At 39.7% G+C, this 19,626-nt stretch overlaps 1 pseudogene; it reads right to left on the reverse strand.

The window, feature by feature from the left end:
• Positions 1-18,490, reverse strand: part of LOC112805445 (O-fucosyltransferase 8-like) — a 29,554-nt pseudogene extending 11,064 nt beyond the window's left edge.
• Between the last annotated feature and the right edge of the window lie 1,136 nt (positions 18,491-19,626).

Consider the following 19,626-nt stretch of genomic DNA (forward strand, 5'->3'; position numbering starts at 1 on the left):
CTCTTGTGCCATCCTGGCGTTAAACGCCCAGAATGGTGCACATTCTGGCGTTTAACGCCCAAAACACTACCTTTTTGGGCGTTAAACGCCCAGCCAGGCACCCTGGCTGGCGTTTAAACGCCAGTTTGCCCTTCTTCACTGGGCGTTTTGAACGCCCAGCTTTTTCTGTGTAATTCCTCTGCAGTATGTTCTGAATCTTCAATCCTCTGTATTATTGACTTGAAAAGACACAAATTAAAAATATTTTTGGATTTTTAATAATGAGGAATAATCAAAATGCAACTAAAATCAAATAACAATGCATGCAAGACACCAAACTTAGCAGTTTGTATACTATTGACACTAACAAAATGAGAATGCACATGAGAAACACAAAACACTCAAGTCAAGAGAATTTAAAGATCAGAGTAATGAAATCATCAAGAACATCTTGAAGATCACTTAAGACACATGAATGAATGCAAGAAGAATAGAAACATGCAATTGACACCAAACTTAACATGAAACACTAGACTCAAACAAGAAACATAGAATATTTTTAGTTTTTATGATTTTGTAAATTTTTTTTGGTTTTTCGAAAATTAAGTGGAAAAGAAAATAAAGATATCAAAATTCTTAATGAGAATTCCAGGAATCATGCAATGTTAGTCTAAAGCTTCAGTCTAAAGGAATTAGACATGGCCAGCCAAGCTTCAGCAGGACATTGCATTCAAGAGCTAAATTGATGAAAATCAATCAGCCTTGGTGATGATAAGAACATCACCTTGAAACACTAGAATTCATTCTTAAGAACTCTGAAGAAAAATACCTAATCTAACCAACAAGATGAACCTTCAGTTGTCCATACTCGAACAATCCCCGGCAACGGCGCCAAAAACTTGGTGCACGAAATTGTGATCAATACTTTTTCACAACTCAATTAATCCTCGGTAATGAACCCAAAAACTTGGTATTCAATACCATGGCATAAACACAACTTCGCACAACTAACCAGCAAGTGTACTGGGTCGTCCAAGTAATAAACCTTACGCGAGTAAGGGTCGATCCCACAAAGATTGTTGGTATGAAGCAAGCTATGGTCACCTTGTAAATCTTAGTCAGGCAAACTCAAATGGATATGGGTGATATACGAATAAAACATAAAGATAAAGATATAGATACTTATGCAATTCATTGGTGGGAATTTCAGATAAGCGAATGGAGATGCTTGGTCCCTTCTATCTCTCTGCTTTCCTACTGTCTTCATCCAATCCTTCTTACTCCTTTCCATGGCAAGCTATATGCAAGGGTTCCACCGTTGTCAGTGGCTACCTCCCATCCTCTCAGTGGAAATGTTCAACGCACCCTGTCACGGCACGACTATCCATCTGTCGGTTCTCAATCAGGCCGGAATAGAATCCAGTGATTCTTTTGCGTCTGTCACTAACGCCCCGCCCTCAGGAGTTTGAAACTCGTCACAGTCATTCAATCATTGAATCCTACTCAGAATACCACAGACAAGGTTTAGACCTTCCGGATTCTCTTGAATGCCGCCATCAGTTCTAGCTTATACCACGAAGACTCTGATCTCACGGAATGGCTGGCTCGGTTGTCAGGCGAGCGCTCGGTTGTCAGGCGATCAACCATGCGTCGTGTATCAGGAATCCAAGAGATATTCACCCAATCTAAGGTAGAACGGAGGTGGTTGTCAGGCACACGTTCATAGGTGAGAATGATGATGAGTGTCACGGATCATCACATTCATCAAGTTGAAGAACAAGTGATATCTTAGAACAAGAACAAGCGGAATTGAATAGAAGAACAATAGTAATTGCATTAATACTCGAGGTACAGCAGAGCTCCACACCTTAATCTATGGTGTGTAGAAACTCCACCGTTGAAAATACATAAGAACAAGGTCTAGGCATGGCCGAATGGCCAGCCTCCCAAAGTGATCAAAAGATCTAAAGATCAACAGATTCCAAAGATCAGAAGATGAAAATACAATAGTAAAAGGTCCTACTTATAGAGAACTAGTAGCCTAGGGTTTACAGAGATGAGTAAATGACATAAAAATCCACTTCCGGGCCCACTTGGTGTGTGCTTGGGCTGAGCATTGAAGCATTTTCGTGTAGAGACTCTTCTTGGAGTTAAACGCCAGCTTTTATGCCAGTTTGGGCGTTTAACTCCCATCCTTGTGCCAGTTCCGGCGTTTAACGCTAGGAATTCTGAGGGTGACTTTGAACACCGGTTTGGGCCATCAATTCTTGGGTAAAGTATGAACTATCATATATTGCTGGAAAGCCCAGGATGTCTAATTTCCAACGCCGTTGAGAGCGCGCCAATTGGGCTTCTGTAGCTCCAGAAAATCCACTTCGAGTGCAGGGAGGTCAGAATCCAACAGCATCTGCAGTCATTTTTAGTCTCTGAATCAGATTTTTGCTCAGGTCCCTCAATTTCAGTCAGAAAATACCTGAAATCCCAGAAAAACACACAAACTCATAGTAAAGTCCAGAAAAGTGAATTTTAACTAAAAACTAATAAAAATATACTAAAAACTAACTAGATCATACTAAAAACACACTAAAAACAATACCAAAAAGCGTACAAATTATCCGCTCATCAAGGTACAAGATAAATTTCTAAAAGTTGTTTAAATAGTAAACTAGTAACCTAGGTTTACAGAATATGAGTAAACTAAGATAATTGGTGCAGAAATCCACTTCTAGGGCCCACTTGGTGTGTGCTGGGGCTGAGACTAAAGCTATCCACGAGTTGAGGCCTTTCTTGGAGTTGAACTCCATGTTATAACGTGTTTTGGGCGTTCAACTCCGGATCATGACGTTTTTCTGGCGTTTAACTCCAGACAGCAGCGTGTACTTGGCGTTCAACGCCAAGTTACGTCGTCTATCTTCGCGCAAAGTATGGACTATTATATATTGCTGGAAAGCCCTGGATGTCTACTTTCCAACGCCGTTGAGAGCGCGCCAATTGGACTTCTGTAGCTCCAAAAATTCCATTCCGAGTGCAGGGAGGTCAGGATCCAACAGCATCAGCAGTCTTTTTTCAGCCTAATTCAGATTTTTGCTCAACTCCCTCAATTTCAGCCAGAAAATACCTGAAATCATAGAAAAACACACAAACTCATAGTAAAGTCTAGAAATATGATTTTTGCCTAAAAACTAATAATATTTTACTAAAAACTAATTAAAACATACTAAAATCTACATGAAATTACCCCCAAAAAGCGTATAAAATATCCGCTCATCACAACACCAAACTTAAATCATAACAGTAACTTCAGAACGGTTGCTGGTGGGTAATATGGAACGCCCAATAAAATCCAGCCAGCCTCTGGCTACTGGTTTGAGATCTTCTCTTTTGAGTTGATTTGGGATGCCAGTCGTGCTGGTGGTCCACCTGGCTTCGGGGATGCATATATCCTCTAGAATCTTGTCCAGACCTTTATTTACCCTCATCATTCTCCTATTAAAGGAGTCTGGGTCATCTTTCAGTTGAGGGAGCTTAAAGATCTCCCTGATTTTGTCAGGATGGATATGAACAATCTTTCCTCTGACTAAGGTCCGATGGTCATAGAGAGCAGCTCCAATTATTCTTTGCCTGTCTGTCTGCCATAGATTAGCATAGAACTCCTGAACCATGTTCCCACTTTCGTTTCAGGATTGGCTAGGATTTCCCAGATCCTGTTTCGAATTTGCTCTTGGATCTCCGGATATTCATCTTCCTTCAGGTCAAATTTAACATCCAGGATCACTGATCTGTGACTCATTATTTTGTAGTAGTGGTCTGAATGTTCTTTAGTTAAGAACTTCCCTTGATTCCAAAGTGGCTTTGGAATATTCTCTTTCTTGCCTCTTGGGTTGGGTTGTTTTCCCTTAGGGGCCATGATCAAAGTGAGAATGTTTTTGTGATCACGGATAAGCACACCAAACTTAGAGGGTTGCTTGTCCTCAAGCAAAAGAAAGAGAGAAGAGGAATAGGAGGAGAGCAAGTGTGGAATGGTGGATGAGGAGAGGGGCGCCGAAAGGGGTTATAAAGGGAGGGGGTGGGTAATTCGAAAAGAAGAAAAAAATATAAGATAAAAGATATGATTTATAAAAGATAAACATGATAAGAAAAGGATATAATTTTTTGTAAAAAGATATGAATGATTTTTAAAAATAAATTTGAATTTTATAATTTTAAAAAAAGATTTTAAAAGATAATTAAGTTGGGAAAGAGTTTGGAAAAAGAGTTGGATTGGATTGAAAATCAATTGTCCTTATGAATTAAAATGCATGTAAAATCTTTGAAGTAGGGATTTCAGAAATTAGAGATTTTAGAAATTAGGATTAAAATTTTTGAAAGTGAAGGATGATATTTGGAAACATGTTAATGCGAGAAATCATGAATTGAAACATAAAAATTAGAAAATTTTTGAAAAAAAACAAATTTTACCTCCTCCCCACCATCCTGGCGTTAAACGCCCAAACGCTGCATGTTTTGGGCGTTTAACGCCCAAATGTTGCTTCTCCTGGGCGTTCAACGCCCAGCTGCTGCTTCTTTCTGGCGTTGAACGCCAGGAAGTCCTTTGTCACTGGGCGTTTTTCTGAACGCCCAGGATGCTATCAATCTGGCGTTAAACGCCCAGAAGGTGCTTCTTTCTGGCGTTCAACGCCCAGAAGGTGCTCCCTTGTGGTGTTTAACGCCCAGATGGCTACCCTTACTGGCGTTGAACGCCCAGTGGGTGCTTCTTTTGGGCGTTCAACGCCCAAAACATTTCTTACTGGCTTTTTGATGCCAGTAAGCTTTCCAAATTTTCCTGTAACTCTGTGACTTCAATAAATTGCTATTTCACCTTTTGAAGATACTCTGGCATCTACCTGTAAAACTTAATCAATTAGAAAATACAAATAAAATTAAATTTTGTGAATGGCTGGGTTGCCTCCCAGCAAGCGCTTCTTTAATGTCATTAGCTGGACTGTTACTGAGCTTTTAATCAAGTCTCAGTTTTGAGCATTCTTGCTCAAAAGTGCCTTCAAGATAATGTTTAACTCTCTGTCTATTAACAATGAAATTTTTGTTAGAGTCATTATCCTGAAGCTCTACGTATCCATATGGTGATACAATTGTAATCACATACGGACCTCTCCACCGGGATTTTAATTTCCCAGGGAATAATTTGAGCCTGGAATTAAATAGCAGAACTTTCTGCCCCGGCTCAAAGACTCTGGATGACAATTTCTTATCATGCCATCTTTTCGCTTTCTCTTTGTATATTTTTGCATTCTCGAAAGCATTGAGTCTAAATTCCTCTAGCTCATTTAGCTGGAGTAAACGTTTTTCTCCAGCTAACTTGGCATCAAGGTTCAGGAATCTGGTTGCCCAGTAGGCCTTGTGTTCCAGTTCCACTGGCAAGTGACATCCCTTTCCATATACAAGCTGGTATGGAGAGGTCCCTATAGGGGTCTTGAATGCTGTTCTGTATACCCACAGAGCATCATCCAAGCTTCTTGCCCAATCCCTTCTACGGTTAATTACAGTCCGTTCCAGGATTCTTTTGAGTTTTCTATTTGAGACTTCAGCTTGTCCATTGGTCTGAGGATGGTATGGAGTGGCTACCCTGTGGCTGACTCCATAACGAACCAAGGCAGAGTAAAGCTGTTTATTGCAGAAATGACTGCCCCCATCACTGATTAATACTCTAGGGGTACCAAATCTGCTGAAGATGTGTTTCTGGAGGAATTTTAACACTGTTTTAGTGTCATTAGTGGGTGTTGCAATAGCCTCTACCCATTTGGATACATAATCCACTGCCACCAGAATATAAGTGTTTGAGTATGATGGTGGGAAAGGTCCCATGAAGTCAATACCCCATACATCAAACAACTCAATCTCCAAGATTCCTTGTTGAGGCATGGCATAACTGTGAGGCAGATTGCCAGATCTTTGGCAACTGTCACAATTAAGTACAAATGCTCGGGAATCTTTATAGAGAGTAGGCTAGTAGAAGCCACATTGGAGGACTCTTGTGGCTGTTCGCTCACTTCCAAAATGTCCTCCATACTGTGATCCATGGCAGTGCCACAGAATCTTCTGCGCTTCTTCCTTAGGCACACATCTACGGATTACTCCGTCTGCACATCTCTTGAAGAGATATGGTTCATCCCAAAGATAGTACTTTGCATCTGTGATCAATTTCTTTGATTGCAGCCTACTGTACTTTTTAGGTATGAATCTCACTGCCTTGTAGTTTGCAATATCTGCAAACCATGGCACTTCCTGGATGGCAAAGAGTTGCTCATCCGGAAAAGTTTCAGAGATCTCAGTGAGAGGGGGGACGCCCCTTCTACTGGTTCTATTCGGGACAGGTGATCTGCTACTTGGTTTTCTGTCCCTTTTCTGTCTCTTATTTCTATATCAAACTCTTGCAGAAGCAACACCCATCTTATAAGTCTGGGTTTTGAATCCTGCTTTGTGAGTAGATATTTAAGAGCAGCATGGTCAGTGTACACAATCACTTTTGATCCTACCAAATAGGATCTGAATTTGTCAATGGTGTAAACCACTGCAAGTAACTCTTTTTATGTGGTTGTGTAGTTCTTCTGTGCGTCATTTAGAACACGGCTGGCATAGTAAATGACGTGCAGAAGCTTGTCATGCTTCTGTCCCAACACTGCACCAATGGCATGTTCACTGGCATCACACATTAATTCAAATGGTAATGTCCAGTCTGGTGCAGAGATGATTGGTGCTGTGACCAACTTAGCTTTCAGAGTCTCAAATGCCTGCAGACACTCGTTATCAAAGATAAATGGCGTGTCAGCAGCTAGCAGGTTGCTCAGAGGTTTGGCGATTTTTGAAAAATCCTTTATAAACCTCATATAGAATCCTGCATGCCCCAGAAAGCTTCTAATTGCCTTAACATTGGCAGGTGGTGGTAATTTTTTAATTACCTCTACCTTAGCTTGATCCACCTCTATTCCCTTGTTCGAGATTTTGTGCCCAAGGACAATTCCTTCAGTCACCATAAAGTGACATTTTTCCCAGTTTAAAACCAAGTTAGTCTCTTGGCATCTTTTCGGAACAAGTGCTAAATGGTTAAGGCAGGAGCTGAATGAATCTCCAAATACTGAAAAGTCATCCATGAAGACTTCCAGGAATTTTTCCACCATATCAGAGAAAATTGAGAGCATGCACCTCTGAAAGGTTGCAGGTGCATTGCACAGGCCAAATGGCATCCTTCTGTATGCAAATACTCCAGATGGACATGTGAATGCCATTTTCTCCTGATCCTGGGGATCTACTGCAATTTGATTATAACCTGAATATCCATCCAGGAAGCAGTAGTATTCATGACCTGCTAGTCTTTCTAGCATTTGGTCTATGAATGGTAAAGGAAAATGATCCTTTCTGGTGGCTGTATTGAGCCTTCTATAATCAATACACATACGCCACCCTGTAACTATTCTTGTAGGAACCAGTTCATTTTTTTCATTGTGAACCACTGTCATGCCACCTTTCTTAGGGACGACTTGGACAGGACTTACCCAGGGGCTGTCAGAAATAGGATAAATAATCCCAGCCTCTAGTAACTTAGTGACCTCTTTCTGCACCACCTCCTTCATGGCTGGATTCAGCCGCATTTGTGGTTGAACCACTGGCTTGGCGTCACCCTCCAGTAAGATTTTGTGCATGCATCTGGCTGGGCTAATGCCCTTAAGATCACTGATGGACCACCCAAGAGCTGTCTTGTGTGTCCTTAGCACTTGAATTAGTGCTTCCTCTTCCTGTGGCTCTAAGGTAGAGCTTATGATTATAGGAAATGTGTCACCTTCTCCCAGGAATGCATATTTTAGGGATGGTGGTAATGGTTTGAGCTCGGGTTTAGGAGGTTTCTCCTCTTCCTGAGGAATTTTCAGAGGTTCTATTATTTTCTCTGATTCCTCCAGATCAGGCTGAACATCTTTAAAGATGTCCTCTAGCTCTAATTTGAAACTCTCAGCCATATTGACTTCTCTTACCAGAGAGTCAATAATATCAAGACTCATGCAGTCATTTGGGGTGTCTGGGTGTTGCATGGCTTTGACAACATTCAACTTAAACTCCTCCTCATTGACTCTCAAAGTTACTTCCCCTTTTTGGACGTCAATGATGGTTCGGCCAGTTGCTAGGAAAGGTCTTCCTAGAATAAGAGTTGCACTCTTGTGCTCCTCCATTTCCAGCACCACAAAGTCAGTAGGAAAGGCAAATGGCCCGACCTTGACAATCATGTCTTCAATCACGCCTGATGGGTATTTAATGGAGCCATCAGCAAGTTAAAGACATATCCTGGTTGGTTTGATTTCTTCAGTCAAACCAAGCTTTCTGATAGTAGATGCAGGTATTAGGTTGATACTTGCCCCAAGATCACATAAAGCTTGCTTGGTACAAGTACCCTCTAATGTGCATGGTATCATAAAGCTCCCGGGATCTTTAAGCTTCTCAGGTAAGCTTTTCAGAATGACTGCACTACATTCTTCAGTGAGGTAGACTTTTTCAGTTTTCCTCCAATCCTTCTTATGACTTAAGATCTCTTTCATGAACTTAGCATAAGAGGGTATTTGCTCAAGTGCTTCTGCAAACGGAATCTTTATTTCAAGAGTCCTGAGATAGTCTGCAAAGCGAGCAAATTGCTTATCCTGTTTCGCTTGGCGGAGTTTTTGAGGATAAGGCATTTTAGCTTTATATTCCTCAACCTTAGTTGCTGCAGGTTTATTACCTACAGAAGTGGGTTGGGGAGCCTTTTTAGAAAGGTTGTTATCAGCACTTGTATGTGACTGATCCCCCACTGGCGTTTGAATGCCAGGGGTGGAAGCTGGGGTGGCGTTAGACGCCACCTCCTTATTTGTTACTGGCGTCTAAACGCCAGAACTGTGCTCCCTTTGGGCGTTCAACGCTGGATTCATGCTTGTTTCTGGCATTGAACGCCAGAAATGAGCATGGTCTGGGTGTTCAGCGCCAGCCTTATTCCTCTATGGGCTCTGATTGTCCTCAGAGGGATTTTGAGTAGCCATTTGTTCATTTCTTGGCTTCCTGCTGCTTTGAAGTGAGGTATTTAATGTTTTCCCACTTCTTAATTGAACTGCTTGGCATTCTTCTGCTATTTGTTTTGACAGTTGCCTTTCTGTTTGCCTTAATTGTACTTCCATATTCCTGTTAGCCATTCTTGTTTCCTGTAGTATTTCCTTGAATTCGGCTAGCTGCTTGGTTAGAAAGTCTAATTGCTGATTGAATTCATTAGCCTGATCTACAAGACTGAGTTCAACAGTTACTGTTTTAGCTTCTTCTTTCATTGAAGGTTCACTGCTTAGGTACATATGCTGATTTCTGGCAACTGTATCAATAAGCTCTTGAGCTTCTTCAATTGTTTTTCTCATATGTATAGATCCACCAGCTGAGTGGTCTAGAGAAATCTGAGCTTTTTCTGTAAGCCCGTAGTAGAAGATGTCTAATTGCACCCACTCTGAAAATATTTCAGAGGGGCATTTTCTTAGCATCTCTCTGTATCTCTCCCAGGCATCATAAAGGGATTCATTATCTCCTTGTTTGAAGCCTTGGATGCTTAGCCTTAGCTGTGTCATCCGTTTTGGAGGGAAATAGTGATTCAGGAATTTTTCTGACAGCTGTTTCCATGTTTTTATGCTGTTCTTAGGTTGGTTATTTAACCACCTCTTAGCTTGATCTTTTACAGCAAATGGAAACAGTAGTAATCTGTAGACATCCTGATCTACTTCCTTATCATGTACTGTGTCAGCAATTTGTAAAAATTGTGCCAGAAACTCTGTAGGTTCTTCATGTGGAAGACCAGAATACTGGCAGTTTTGCTGCACCATGATAATGAGCTGAGGATTCAACTCAAAGCTACTAACTCCAATGGAGGGTATACAGATACTACTCCCATATGAAGTAGTAGTGGGATTAGCATATGACCCCAGAGTCCTCCTGGACTGTTCATTCCCATTTAATTCCATGATGGAATAAAAGAGATGATATGTATGTTGATATTATTTATTTTATAAAAATTTATTTTATAAAATAAAATAAAAAATGAAATAAACAAAAGAAGTTGAAAATATTTTGAAATTGAAATCTGAATTTTTATATAAAAAAAATTTCGAAAAAAAGTAGTTTAAATTAGTTAGGAATGATATTTTTGAATTTTGAAAATTTTTATGATGAAAGAGAAAAACACACAAAAGACACAAGACTTAAAATTTTTAGATCTAATGCTCCTTATTTTCGAAAATTTTTGGAGGAAAAATACCAAGGAACACCAAACTTAAAAATTTTAAGATCAAAACACAAGAAAGACTCAAGAACACCTTGAAGATTTACAAGAACACCAAGAACAAAAGAAAAACACCAAACTTAAAATTTTTAGAAGACTTTAATAAAATTTTCGAAAATTATGAAAAGATTAACAAGAAAACACCAAACTTAAAGTTTGGCACAAGATTAAATCAAGAAAAATTATTTTTGAAAAAAGATTTTAAAAAGAAGATGCCCAATTGCCAAGAACATAGACTAACGCTCTAGCCAATTGGGAGTAAATGTAACACTTGTTCTAAATAGGTATATTCTTCTTGGAAGATTAATGCTTTAAAAAGAACACAAGTGAAACAAGAAAAGACACAGAACAAGAAAAATTAAAGATCAAACAAGAAAGATAAACAAGAACAACTTGAAGATCAAGGAAGAACAAAGAACACTAATACGAAAATTTTAAAGAAAAATATAAAATATGCAATTGACACCAAACTTATAACAAGACACTAGACTTAAAGAAAAATAAAAAAAATTAATAAAGAAAAATAATATTTTTGAAAAGAAAATAAAAGACTCTGACCCAATTGCCAAAATCTTCCTAATCTAAGAAATAAAATAAACCTTTAGTTGTTCAAACTCGAACAATCCCCGGCAACGGCGCCAAAAACTTGGTGCACGAAATTGCAATAACACCTTTTGCAATCCGCACAGCTAACCAACAAGTACACTGGGTCGTCCAAGTAATACCTTACGTGAGTAAGGGTCGAATCCCACGGAGATTGTTGGTTTGAAGCAAGCTATTTTTATTTTATTATTCTTAGTCAGGATGTCAATCAAAATTATCAGTTGGAATTATTAGATTGGAAAAATAAAAGAGAATAAAATCGTTACTTGTTGTGCAGTAATGGGAAATATGTTAGAGTTTTGGAGTGCTTTGTCCTCTGAATTTCTGCAATGTAATATTCAACTCAATTGTTTGTAAAGCACGTCTACGGCAAGCTGTATATAGGGTGTCACCATTGTCAGTGGCTACTTCCCATCCTCTCAGTGAAAACGTTCCAGGTGCTCTGTCACAGCACGGCTAATCAGCTGTTGGTTCTCGATCATGTTGGAATAGGATCCATTGATCCTTTTGTGTTTGTCATCACGCCCAGCAATCGCGAGTTTGAAGCGCGTCACAGCCATTCAATCCTTGAATCCTACTCAGAATACCACAGACAAGGTTTAGACCTTCCGGATCCTCAAGAGTGGCCGCCATCAATTCTAGCTTATACCGCGGAGATTCTGATTAAGGAATCTAAGAGAAGTTCATTCAGTCTGATGTAGAACGGAGGTGTTTGTCAGGCACACGTTCATGGGTTGAGGGAGGTGATGAGTGTCACAGATCATCACCTCTTTCATAATTAAGCACGAATAAACATCTTAGATCGGACCATACACACGTTGAGTAAAATAGAAACAATTGCATTAATTCATCGAGACGCTGCAGAGCTCCTCACCCCCAACAATGGAGTTTAGAGACTCATGCCGTCAAAGAGTATGTAATTCAGATATGAAAATGTCATGAGGTACAAGATAAATCTCTAAAAGTTGTTTAAATAGTAAACTAGTAACCTAGGTTTACAGAATATGAGTAAACTAAGAAAATTGGTGCAGAAATCCACTTCTGGGGCCCACTTGGTGTGTGCTGGGGCTGAGACTAAAGCTATCCACGAGTTGAGGCCTTTCTTGGAGTTGAACTCCACGTTATAACGTGTTTTGGGCATTCAACTCCGGATCATAACGTTTTTCTGGCGTTTAACTCCAGACAGCAGCATGTACTTGGCGTTCAACGCCAAGTTACGTCGTCTATCTTCGTGCAAAGTATGGACTATTATATATTACTGGAAAGCCCTGGATGTCTACTTTCCAACGCCATTGAGAGGGCGCCAATTGAACTCCTGTAGCGCCAAAAATTTCATTTCGAGTGCAGGGAGGTCAGGATCCAACAACATCAGCAGTCCTTTTTTAGCCCAATTCAGATTTTTGCTCAACTCCCTCAATTTCAGCCAGAAAATACCTGAAATCACAGAAAAACACACAAACTCATAGTAAAGTCCAGAAATATGATTTTTGCCTAAAAACTAATAATATTTTACTAAAAACTAATTAAAACATACTAAAATCTACATGAAATTACCCCCAAAAAGCGTATAAAATATCCGCTCATCAACAACCTCTATCTTAAACTAACCGAAGATTCAATTGGGATATTTAATTTATTTTTCTGCTTAAGGCTAGTGATGTGGTTATAGAACAGAAGGGGATTAAAAAGCTCAAAGTGGCTAACAAGGGTGACATAAAAGGGTAGGCTTATTTGGGATAAGTGAGCAAAAATAAGTAATGGCCTCAATCATATGCAAGCATGTAAATACACTAAATATTGGACATATAGATTGGAACAAAATAAAGATTACAATCATAGAGAAGAAAACACGCAAGAATAAAAATTTATGGTTAAATAATGTAACCATATAAATAAGCTCAAACCTCACAGGTTGTGTGTTCTTTGGCTCAAAAACGATGTTCCAAATACAACTTCAAACAAATTTAACACATAGAAAATTTTAATTTTTTTTAATTTAAATTTGTGAAATTTTTCAAAAATAGGGTCTTTAAAAGAAACTTAAACAAAGAAAATAGAATATTGGTGTTGAGAAGAGAATAACTAACCCATGGAGATCGGTATCGACCTTCCCACACTTAATGATTGCACCGTCCTTGATGCATGTTAAGATGTGCAGGTGGACGGGCTGTTCCAACTGGCACTTTTCTCCAAGGTTTGTGCAGATGGACTTGTTTGTCGCCCCATATAGAAGTTCTTTTCCTTTCCTTATTCGGTGGCCATCCTGAAAGAAGAGAAAAAAGAAGAAAAAGTAAACTAGAAATAAAAATAAGAAAATAAAAAAGTCTGGGTAGGTTAATGCCAAATAATGAGGGTCCCAATTACATGGTAGCTACAACATGCAAATGAGAAAATAATAGAAGCACATGGCATACCAGTGGTGCAAAAGTTGCAACAAAGGGGAAGAGAGTGCAAGACAATATAATTTCATGTCAATGCAAAATTAATACAAATATCATAAAGGATTAGCATTGACTTAAAAAAATATTACCCAATAGCATAAAACAAGTCACTGAGCACCAAAATAATACCAGAAAAGATACAACAGTTGAATAAGAGCATTTAACCCCAATGAAAATAAGGAAAATAGAATGAGAGTGAAGAAGGATGAGAAGTTAAAGGGATGAAGAAAGAGAAAGGAAGAAGGGAGGAAGAAAGAAATAAGAAGGGAAAGAAAAGATTTAGATATGGGGAAGAAAGGATAAGATAATTAGCTGCTCTGGATAAGCTGTGCGTCGCTTGTGAGGCGGACGCGTGAGCGACGCGTTCGCGCGGATAGCGCTTCTATGAAATGACGCAGACGCGTCATCCACGCGGTCGCGTGGATTGATTTGTGCCATTAGCGCGAGGGCAGCCTCGCGGTTGCGCAACTCTCTGTTTGAAATTCATATTGCCAAATCTTTGGGTGACGCGATCGCGTGGATGGCCTAAATTTGAAAACGGCGCGAACGCGTGGGGCACGCGTATGCGTGGCAAGGCTTGTGCTTCTAGCACGAGTCCAGCCCAATTCTAGCTCAACTTTCGGCCATACACCATTTTTACGTCGATTTTGAGGCACGCGTTCGCGTGGGTGACGCAGACGTGTGGGAGGCGTTTTTCCCACATGATGCGGACGCGTCATCGACGCGATCGCGTGGACCAATTTGTGCCAAAGGCACGCCTCCAGCCGCGCTTTTGCGTGACTCTCTGTTCATATTATTTTCTTCCCAGCACACATATGATGCGGACGCGTCATCGACGCGGTCGCGTCACATGCAATTTTTTTATATAAGAAATTTTATTCTTTTTAACTTTCTACCTTTTTGTTTCTATCATCCATGTTCCCATAAGGTTCCCACACTTACACAATACACAAAACAAAATTTTATGCAACGGCAACGGCGCCTTTTTTTATGCAGTATGTAGAATGCAAAATGCAGTGAATGTCATGCAAAAACTTCAGGTTCAAACAAAATTCAAAAACAGAGCAAAATAGAGGGGGAACGATCATACCATGGTGGGTTGTCTCCCACTAGCACTTTTAGTTAAAGTCCTTAAGTCGGACATTTGATGAGCTTCCTGCTATGGTGGCTTGTGCTTGAATTCGTCTAGAAATCTCCACTAGTGTTTGGAATGCCAGCATCCTCCGGGGTCTCAAACAAAGTACGTAAAGCCCTTGTGTGAGTTCAAACAGGCTTGCAGGTTCTCGGAGTGTTGAATGGTAAAATAGATTCCAGGATCCCAAATTCTACTTTTACACCCATCTTTGTCTTGGTCTGCATTTTTCCAGTCGGGTGATGAGTAATCCGAATTCTCACTGCAGTGACCAAACAGCGTCCAAGATCCTTCCAATTGAGCTTGACACCAATTCTTGCACCTCAAATTGAAGTGTGAAACCTCAGTGAATCTTGCATACCAGCTCTGAGTGCGAGTCATTTTCCGTTTGCTTTTAAATCCGCAAAGAGCTCTAAGCTGGCCATCTGTCTCAAGTAAACCATATTCAAGTGGAAAAGTAAAGATGAAAGTCAAGGATTTTACCCACTTGAAGTTCGTATTGGGTGGTAATGGCCGTGGGATAGGTGTTTCCGGTAGTTCTGCAAGACTTACTCCCTTGTGGTCTTCAGTGAATTCCTCCACTTCTTGGCAATTTTCTTCCAATTCAACCATGTCTTGATCAAGGTCACCGATATCTTCTTCATCATTCGAGTCATAATTGGGAGGTTGAGAAAAGTCGACCTCTGCATCATCTTCGTATTCACTTGGGGAAGATTCTTCTGTCTCAAAGAATTCACTTGCGGATGCAAGATACTAGGAGAACTTGAGTGGTGACTATCATCATCAAGAAAATTTGAGTCTTGGGTCATTCCATCCAGTTCCTCATAAGATACCTGCCTTGGGGGTTGTGCATTATCCTCCTTAACATTAATTATAACGTTCTCGACGGAATTCTCCACAACTCTGGATTCCTGCAGAGGTTCAGCATCTCCTAAATCTTCAACCAACTCTTCTTCTTCTAAAATGACAGCGTCCTCTACTTGTTCCAGTGCGAAGTTATGCTCTATGCTGTCTATTGGAGCTTCTCATGTCTTCTTCACAATACATTCTTCATTAGATTCTCCACATGAAGCCATGAGAGTCTGTTGAGTGTCCGAACGTCTAGAAGATAATTGATTTATTGCTTGCTCCAGTTGATGAAGGGTTGCATTGAATTGGTTTACTGATTCTTCGATGCGAACCTATGATTCTTGGCTTGATAGATATGGACATGGTGTGTAGGAGAGTGGTGGTTCTTGGGAGTAATTGGATTGTCGTTGGGGCGGATAAGGATCATATGGTGGTGAATAGTGAAAAGAAGCTTGTGAGTATGGTGGGTTAAGGTTATGTTGAAAGGGTGGTCTCTGAGCATAGGGTGGGGCTTGTTGGTAGCTACAAGGGGGTCCACCAAATCTATCAGTTGGGTATGCATTGTAGAATGGTCTCTGTCCATGATACCTAAGAGGGTGTTGTTGCCTAAAGGGGTGATCAGATCCTCTTGGCTCCATCCATCTTTGATTGCTTAGACCTTGATGCATAGTCCTGTTATAGCTTCCATTCCTTGCAATAAAATTAGAACTAAACTCAAAGCGAGAGGGGTGAGAATTCATAGTAGTTATCAGAAATGAGGAGGGAAGAGAAGAAACAAATAAACAAGTAAAAGAAAAATATTTACAATAACCAGTAATAAGGCACACGTTTGAAATTCCCCGGCAATGGCGCCATTTTGACGTTAGGATTTTTGCTAGTAAAGAATTTTGTAAAAATATAGTCGCGTTGTGAGTATAGATTCTAAACCAACAGAAAATCCCTTCGTACAAACGTTTTGGTTGTCACAAGTAACAAACCCCTTTAAAATTGATAACCGAGTATTTAAATCTCGGGTCGTCTTCTTAAGGAATTGCAGGGAGGTATGCTCTTATTATTGGTTATGAGTCTTGTAAATTGGGGGTTTTCAAAGTGAGAAAGGAGTATGTTAAATGACAAGTAAAATAAATAAATAACTGTAAAATAAACTCTTGGCAAGATATGAGAAATTGGAAGTCCTATCCTAGTTATCCTTATCAGGTGTGATGAGAATTGGGTTTTAATCCCACTTAGTTATCCTTTACTAAAGCAAAGAAAAGTCAAGTGGACTAATTAGTTTGATCCTCAAGTCATAGTCAATCCCTGTGGGAAGACTAGTTTTAGAGCGATCTAGATCAATGAGAATCTGCCAATTTCAACCACTGCTGAGTTTGACAACTCAAGAGTTACCAATTAATCAACCAAAGCCAAAAGGGAAGAAAATCTACTTGAATGAAAATAATTTGGATAAAGCCCAAGCATCAGTAACATATAAGTCTGAAATACCTCAATTTATATTAAATAAAGATGTCAATTCCAACATGGACAATATTCATAAACCAATTGGGCAACATAAATCAAACACAAATAAAAGTATCGGAGTAAATAAAAGTAGAAGAGAAACATAAATTATTGAATCTGATACGATGAAGTAATCCTAATGACTAAAGAAATCCTAATCCTAAAACCTAAGAGAGAGGAGAGAATCTCTCTCACTAAAAACTACATCTAAAACCTAAAATTGTGAGTTATGAATGAATTATTATGAATGGATGCATTCTCCCACTTTATAGCCTCTAATCTGCGTTCTCTGGGCCGAAAACTGGGTCAGAAACAGCCCAGAAATCGCTGATTGTGAAATCTGGTCCGTACAGGTCACGGCAAAGTGACGCGGAGGCGTCATCCACGCGTTTGCGTAGAATGAGATTCGCAGACGCGACGCGTCCGCGTGGAGCGCGTTCGCGTCACCTATCTGTACGGCCACTATGGCAAATTATATATCAAATCGAAGCCCCGGACGTTAGCTTTCCAACGCAAGTAGAACCGCATCATTTGGACCTCTGTAGCTTAAGTTATGATCATTTTAGTGCAAGAGAGTCATGTTGACAGCTTTGCAGTTCCTTCAACTTCTTGTATTCCTTCCACTTTTGCATGCTTCCTTTCCATCCTCTGAGCCATTCCTGCCCTGTAATCTCTGAAATCACTTAACACACATATCAAGGCATCTAATGGTAATAAGAGATGATTAATATTAGCAAATATAAGGCCAAAAAAGCATGTTTTCAATCATAGTACGAAATCAAGAAGGAGAATGTAAACTCATGCAATTAGTATGAATAAGTGTATGAAAGATTGATAAAATCCACTCAATTTAGCACAATATAAATCATAAAATAGTGGTTTATCAATCGCCACCATAGTAGCTTCTGAATCTAGACACCATTGCTGAGAGTTGGCTACCAGAGTCTGTTATGGAAAATACATTAGCAGTTGCACATGAAATAAAGTCCAAAGCAGCAAGCTGCATTAACATCAAACCTTCATTGTTAAGTATTAGTAATCATGCTTCAACTGAATTTGAAAATTATTAATATGAATATTTATTACCTGAGAATAAAAATTCTTAAAAGATTCAAGTTCATTGGGAGCAACCGAGCAAGGAAATCTTCCTTTGTAATAACATTGGGATAGAGCTTGGTGAAGGGATTCATTCTTGAATCTGCTCCAAAAATACCAGAACCAGCCAAGTAAACATAGGTTCCGTGCTTGAAACCAAGGCCTACTAGCACAAGTGCTGCTTCTTCTGGTGTCAATGGACATCTTCCCATTTTCCTCAAAACCATTGGAGATATAGGGCTACAACATCAATCAGTAGTAAAACAAGGGCATGTATCAAAACAATTTTTTGAAAAGCATATTGCAGAAATAATCATACCTTGTAGAATTCTTCAAGCGCTCAACAAGAAGAGGAAAATGGCTTTCTCTATAGGCTTGAAGTTCCCTTCTCTCACTCTCACCACCTCCAAACTCACAAAGGGAATAGGCAACCATATCAACTTCAAATCTTAAGTGCAGTGTAAGATACTTGATTGACCTTTTGGCAGAATCATGATCTTTCTTCTTGTCAACGAACTTCCCTAGCAACTGAGTGTCTAATTCAACATACGACAACAAATTCATCTCAAATCATAATTTACAACAACAAATTCAACTATGATAGTTTTCAAATTCAACTATGATAGCAATTTTGAAGCAAAGTAGTAGAACTAAAATAAGAATATGTGACTAGGATTAGAATAAGAACATAGAAAAGGAACAAGTTTGAAGCAGAATAAGAATGAGTGTTACAATTTTAGAAATGGAGGAATCGAAACCAGAACAAGAAGGCTGATGCTGTCTTCGACTCTGATGGCGGTGCACGACTCACCAGCGACCGTGGCAGCAACAGCGAGGACAGTGCCTCCTCTGGCTCGCACGGCTCTGTCTCCCTCTCTCCCTCTTGTCGTTCTCCTCTCCATGGTGGAATCTAACAGGGACAATGGTGACACCAACTGCGATGGGTTAGCTGCGATGGAACCCTTGGCGGCAAGACGCGACGGCTTTCAACGCACGACTCCTCTCTTCTCGGACACGTCACAGCAGCGACAACTCATCGGCGGTAGTGGCTTCCTCTGACGAGCACAAATCGACGATGATAGCGGCTCCTCTCCCTCTCAGTGCTGCTCTGTCTCAACGTCTCTCTCTCTCCTTTTTGTGAATAGTGGCGGCAACAACTTGGAGGATGGCAGCGAGTAGGGAGCGACAATGGCGCAGTGGCGACACGACGGTGGTGGCGAGGTAGCTGGACAGCGGTGGCAGCGTAGCTCTTCCTCTCTTTTGATCACAGCTCTCCTTCTCTACTGTTGTGTTACGTTTGAAGGGGATTAAAGGGAAAGGGGATGCAGTTGAGTGTGGTGAGGAGGGATTAGGATTAGGGTTCTTCAATTTGAAAATTAGGGTTTCTGATTCAATTTGGGAATTAAGGTTAAAAATTAGAGATTTTATAAAGGAATAAAAATAGATATGAATAGATATTTTGATAAAATTGGAGGGTTGAGTGATTTTAAAATCAAATATATTTTATCAAAAATATTTAAGAACATTATTTATCAACATATTGCTAAGTTCAATTAATTATTTTTAATTTAAAATATAAAATGAACATATTAATCACATTTTATAAAATATAGTTTATTCTCAAAATATTAATTATTCAAATAAAATGATATAGTTTTTCTTTATTTTTCTATCACCAGAACTTTAACTTCAACAAATAT

The sequence above is a fragment of the Arachis hypogaea genome, chromosome 6 (genome assembly GCF_003086295.3).
Source record: "Arachis hypogaea cultivar Tifrunner chromosome 6, arahy.Tifrunner.gnm2.J5K5, whole genome shotgun sequence".
Lineage (NCBI taxonomy): Eukaryota > Viridiplantae > Streptophyta > Magnoliopsida > Fabales > Fabaceae > Arachis > Arachis hypogaea.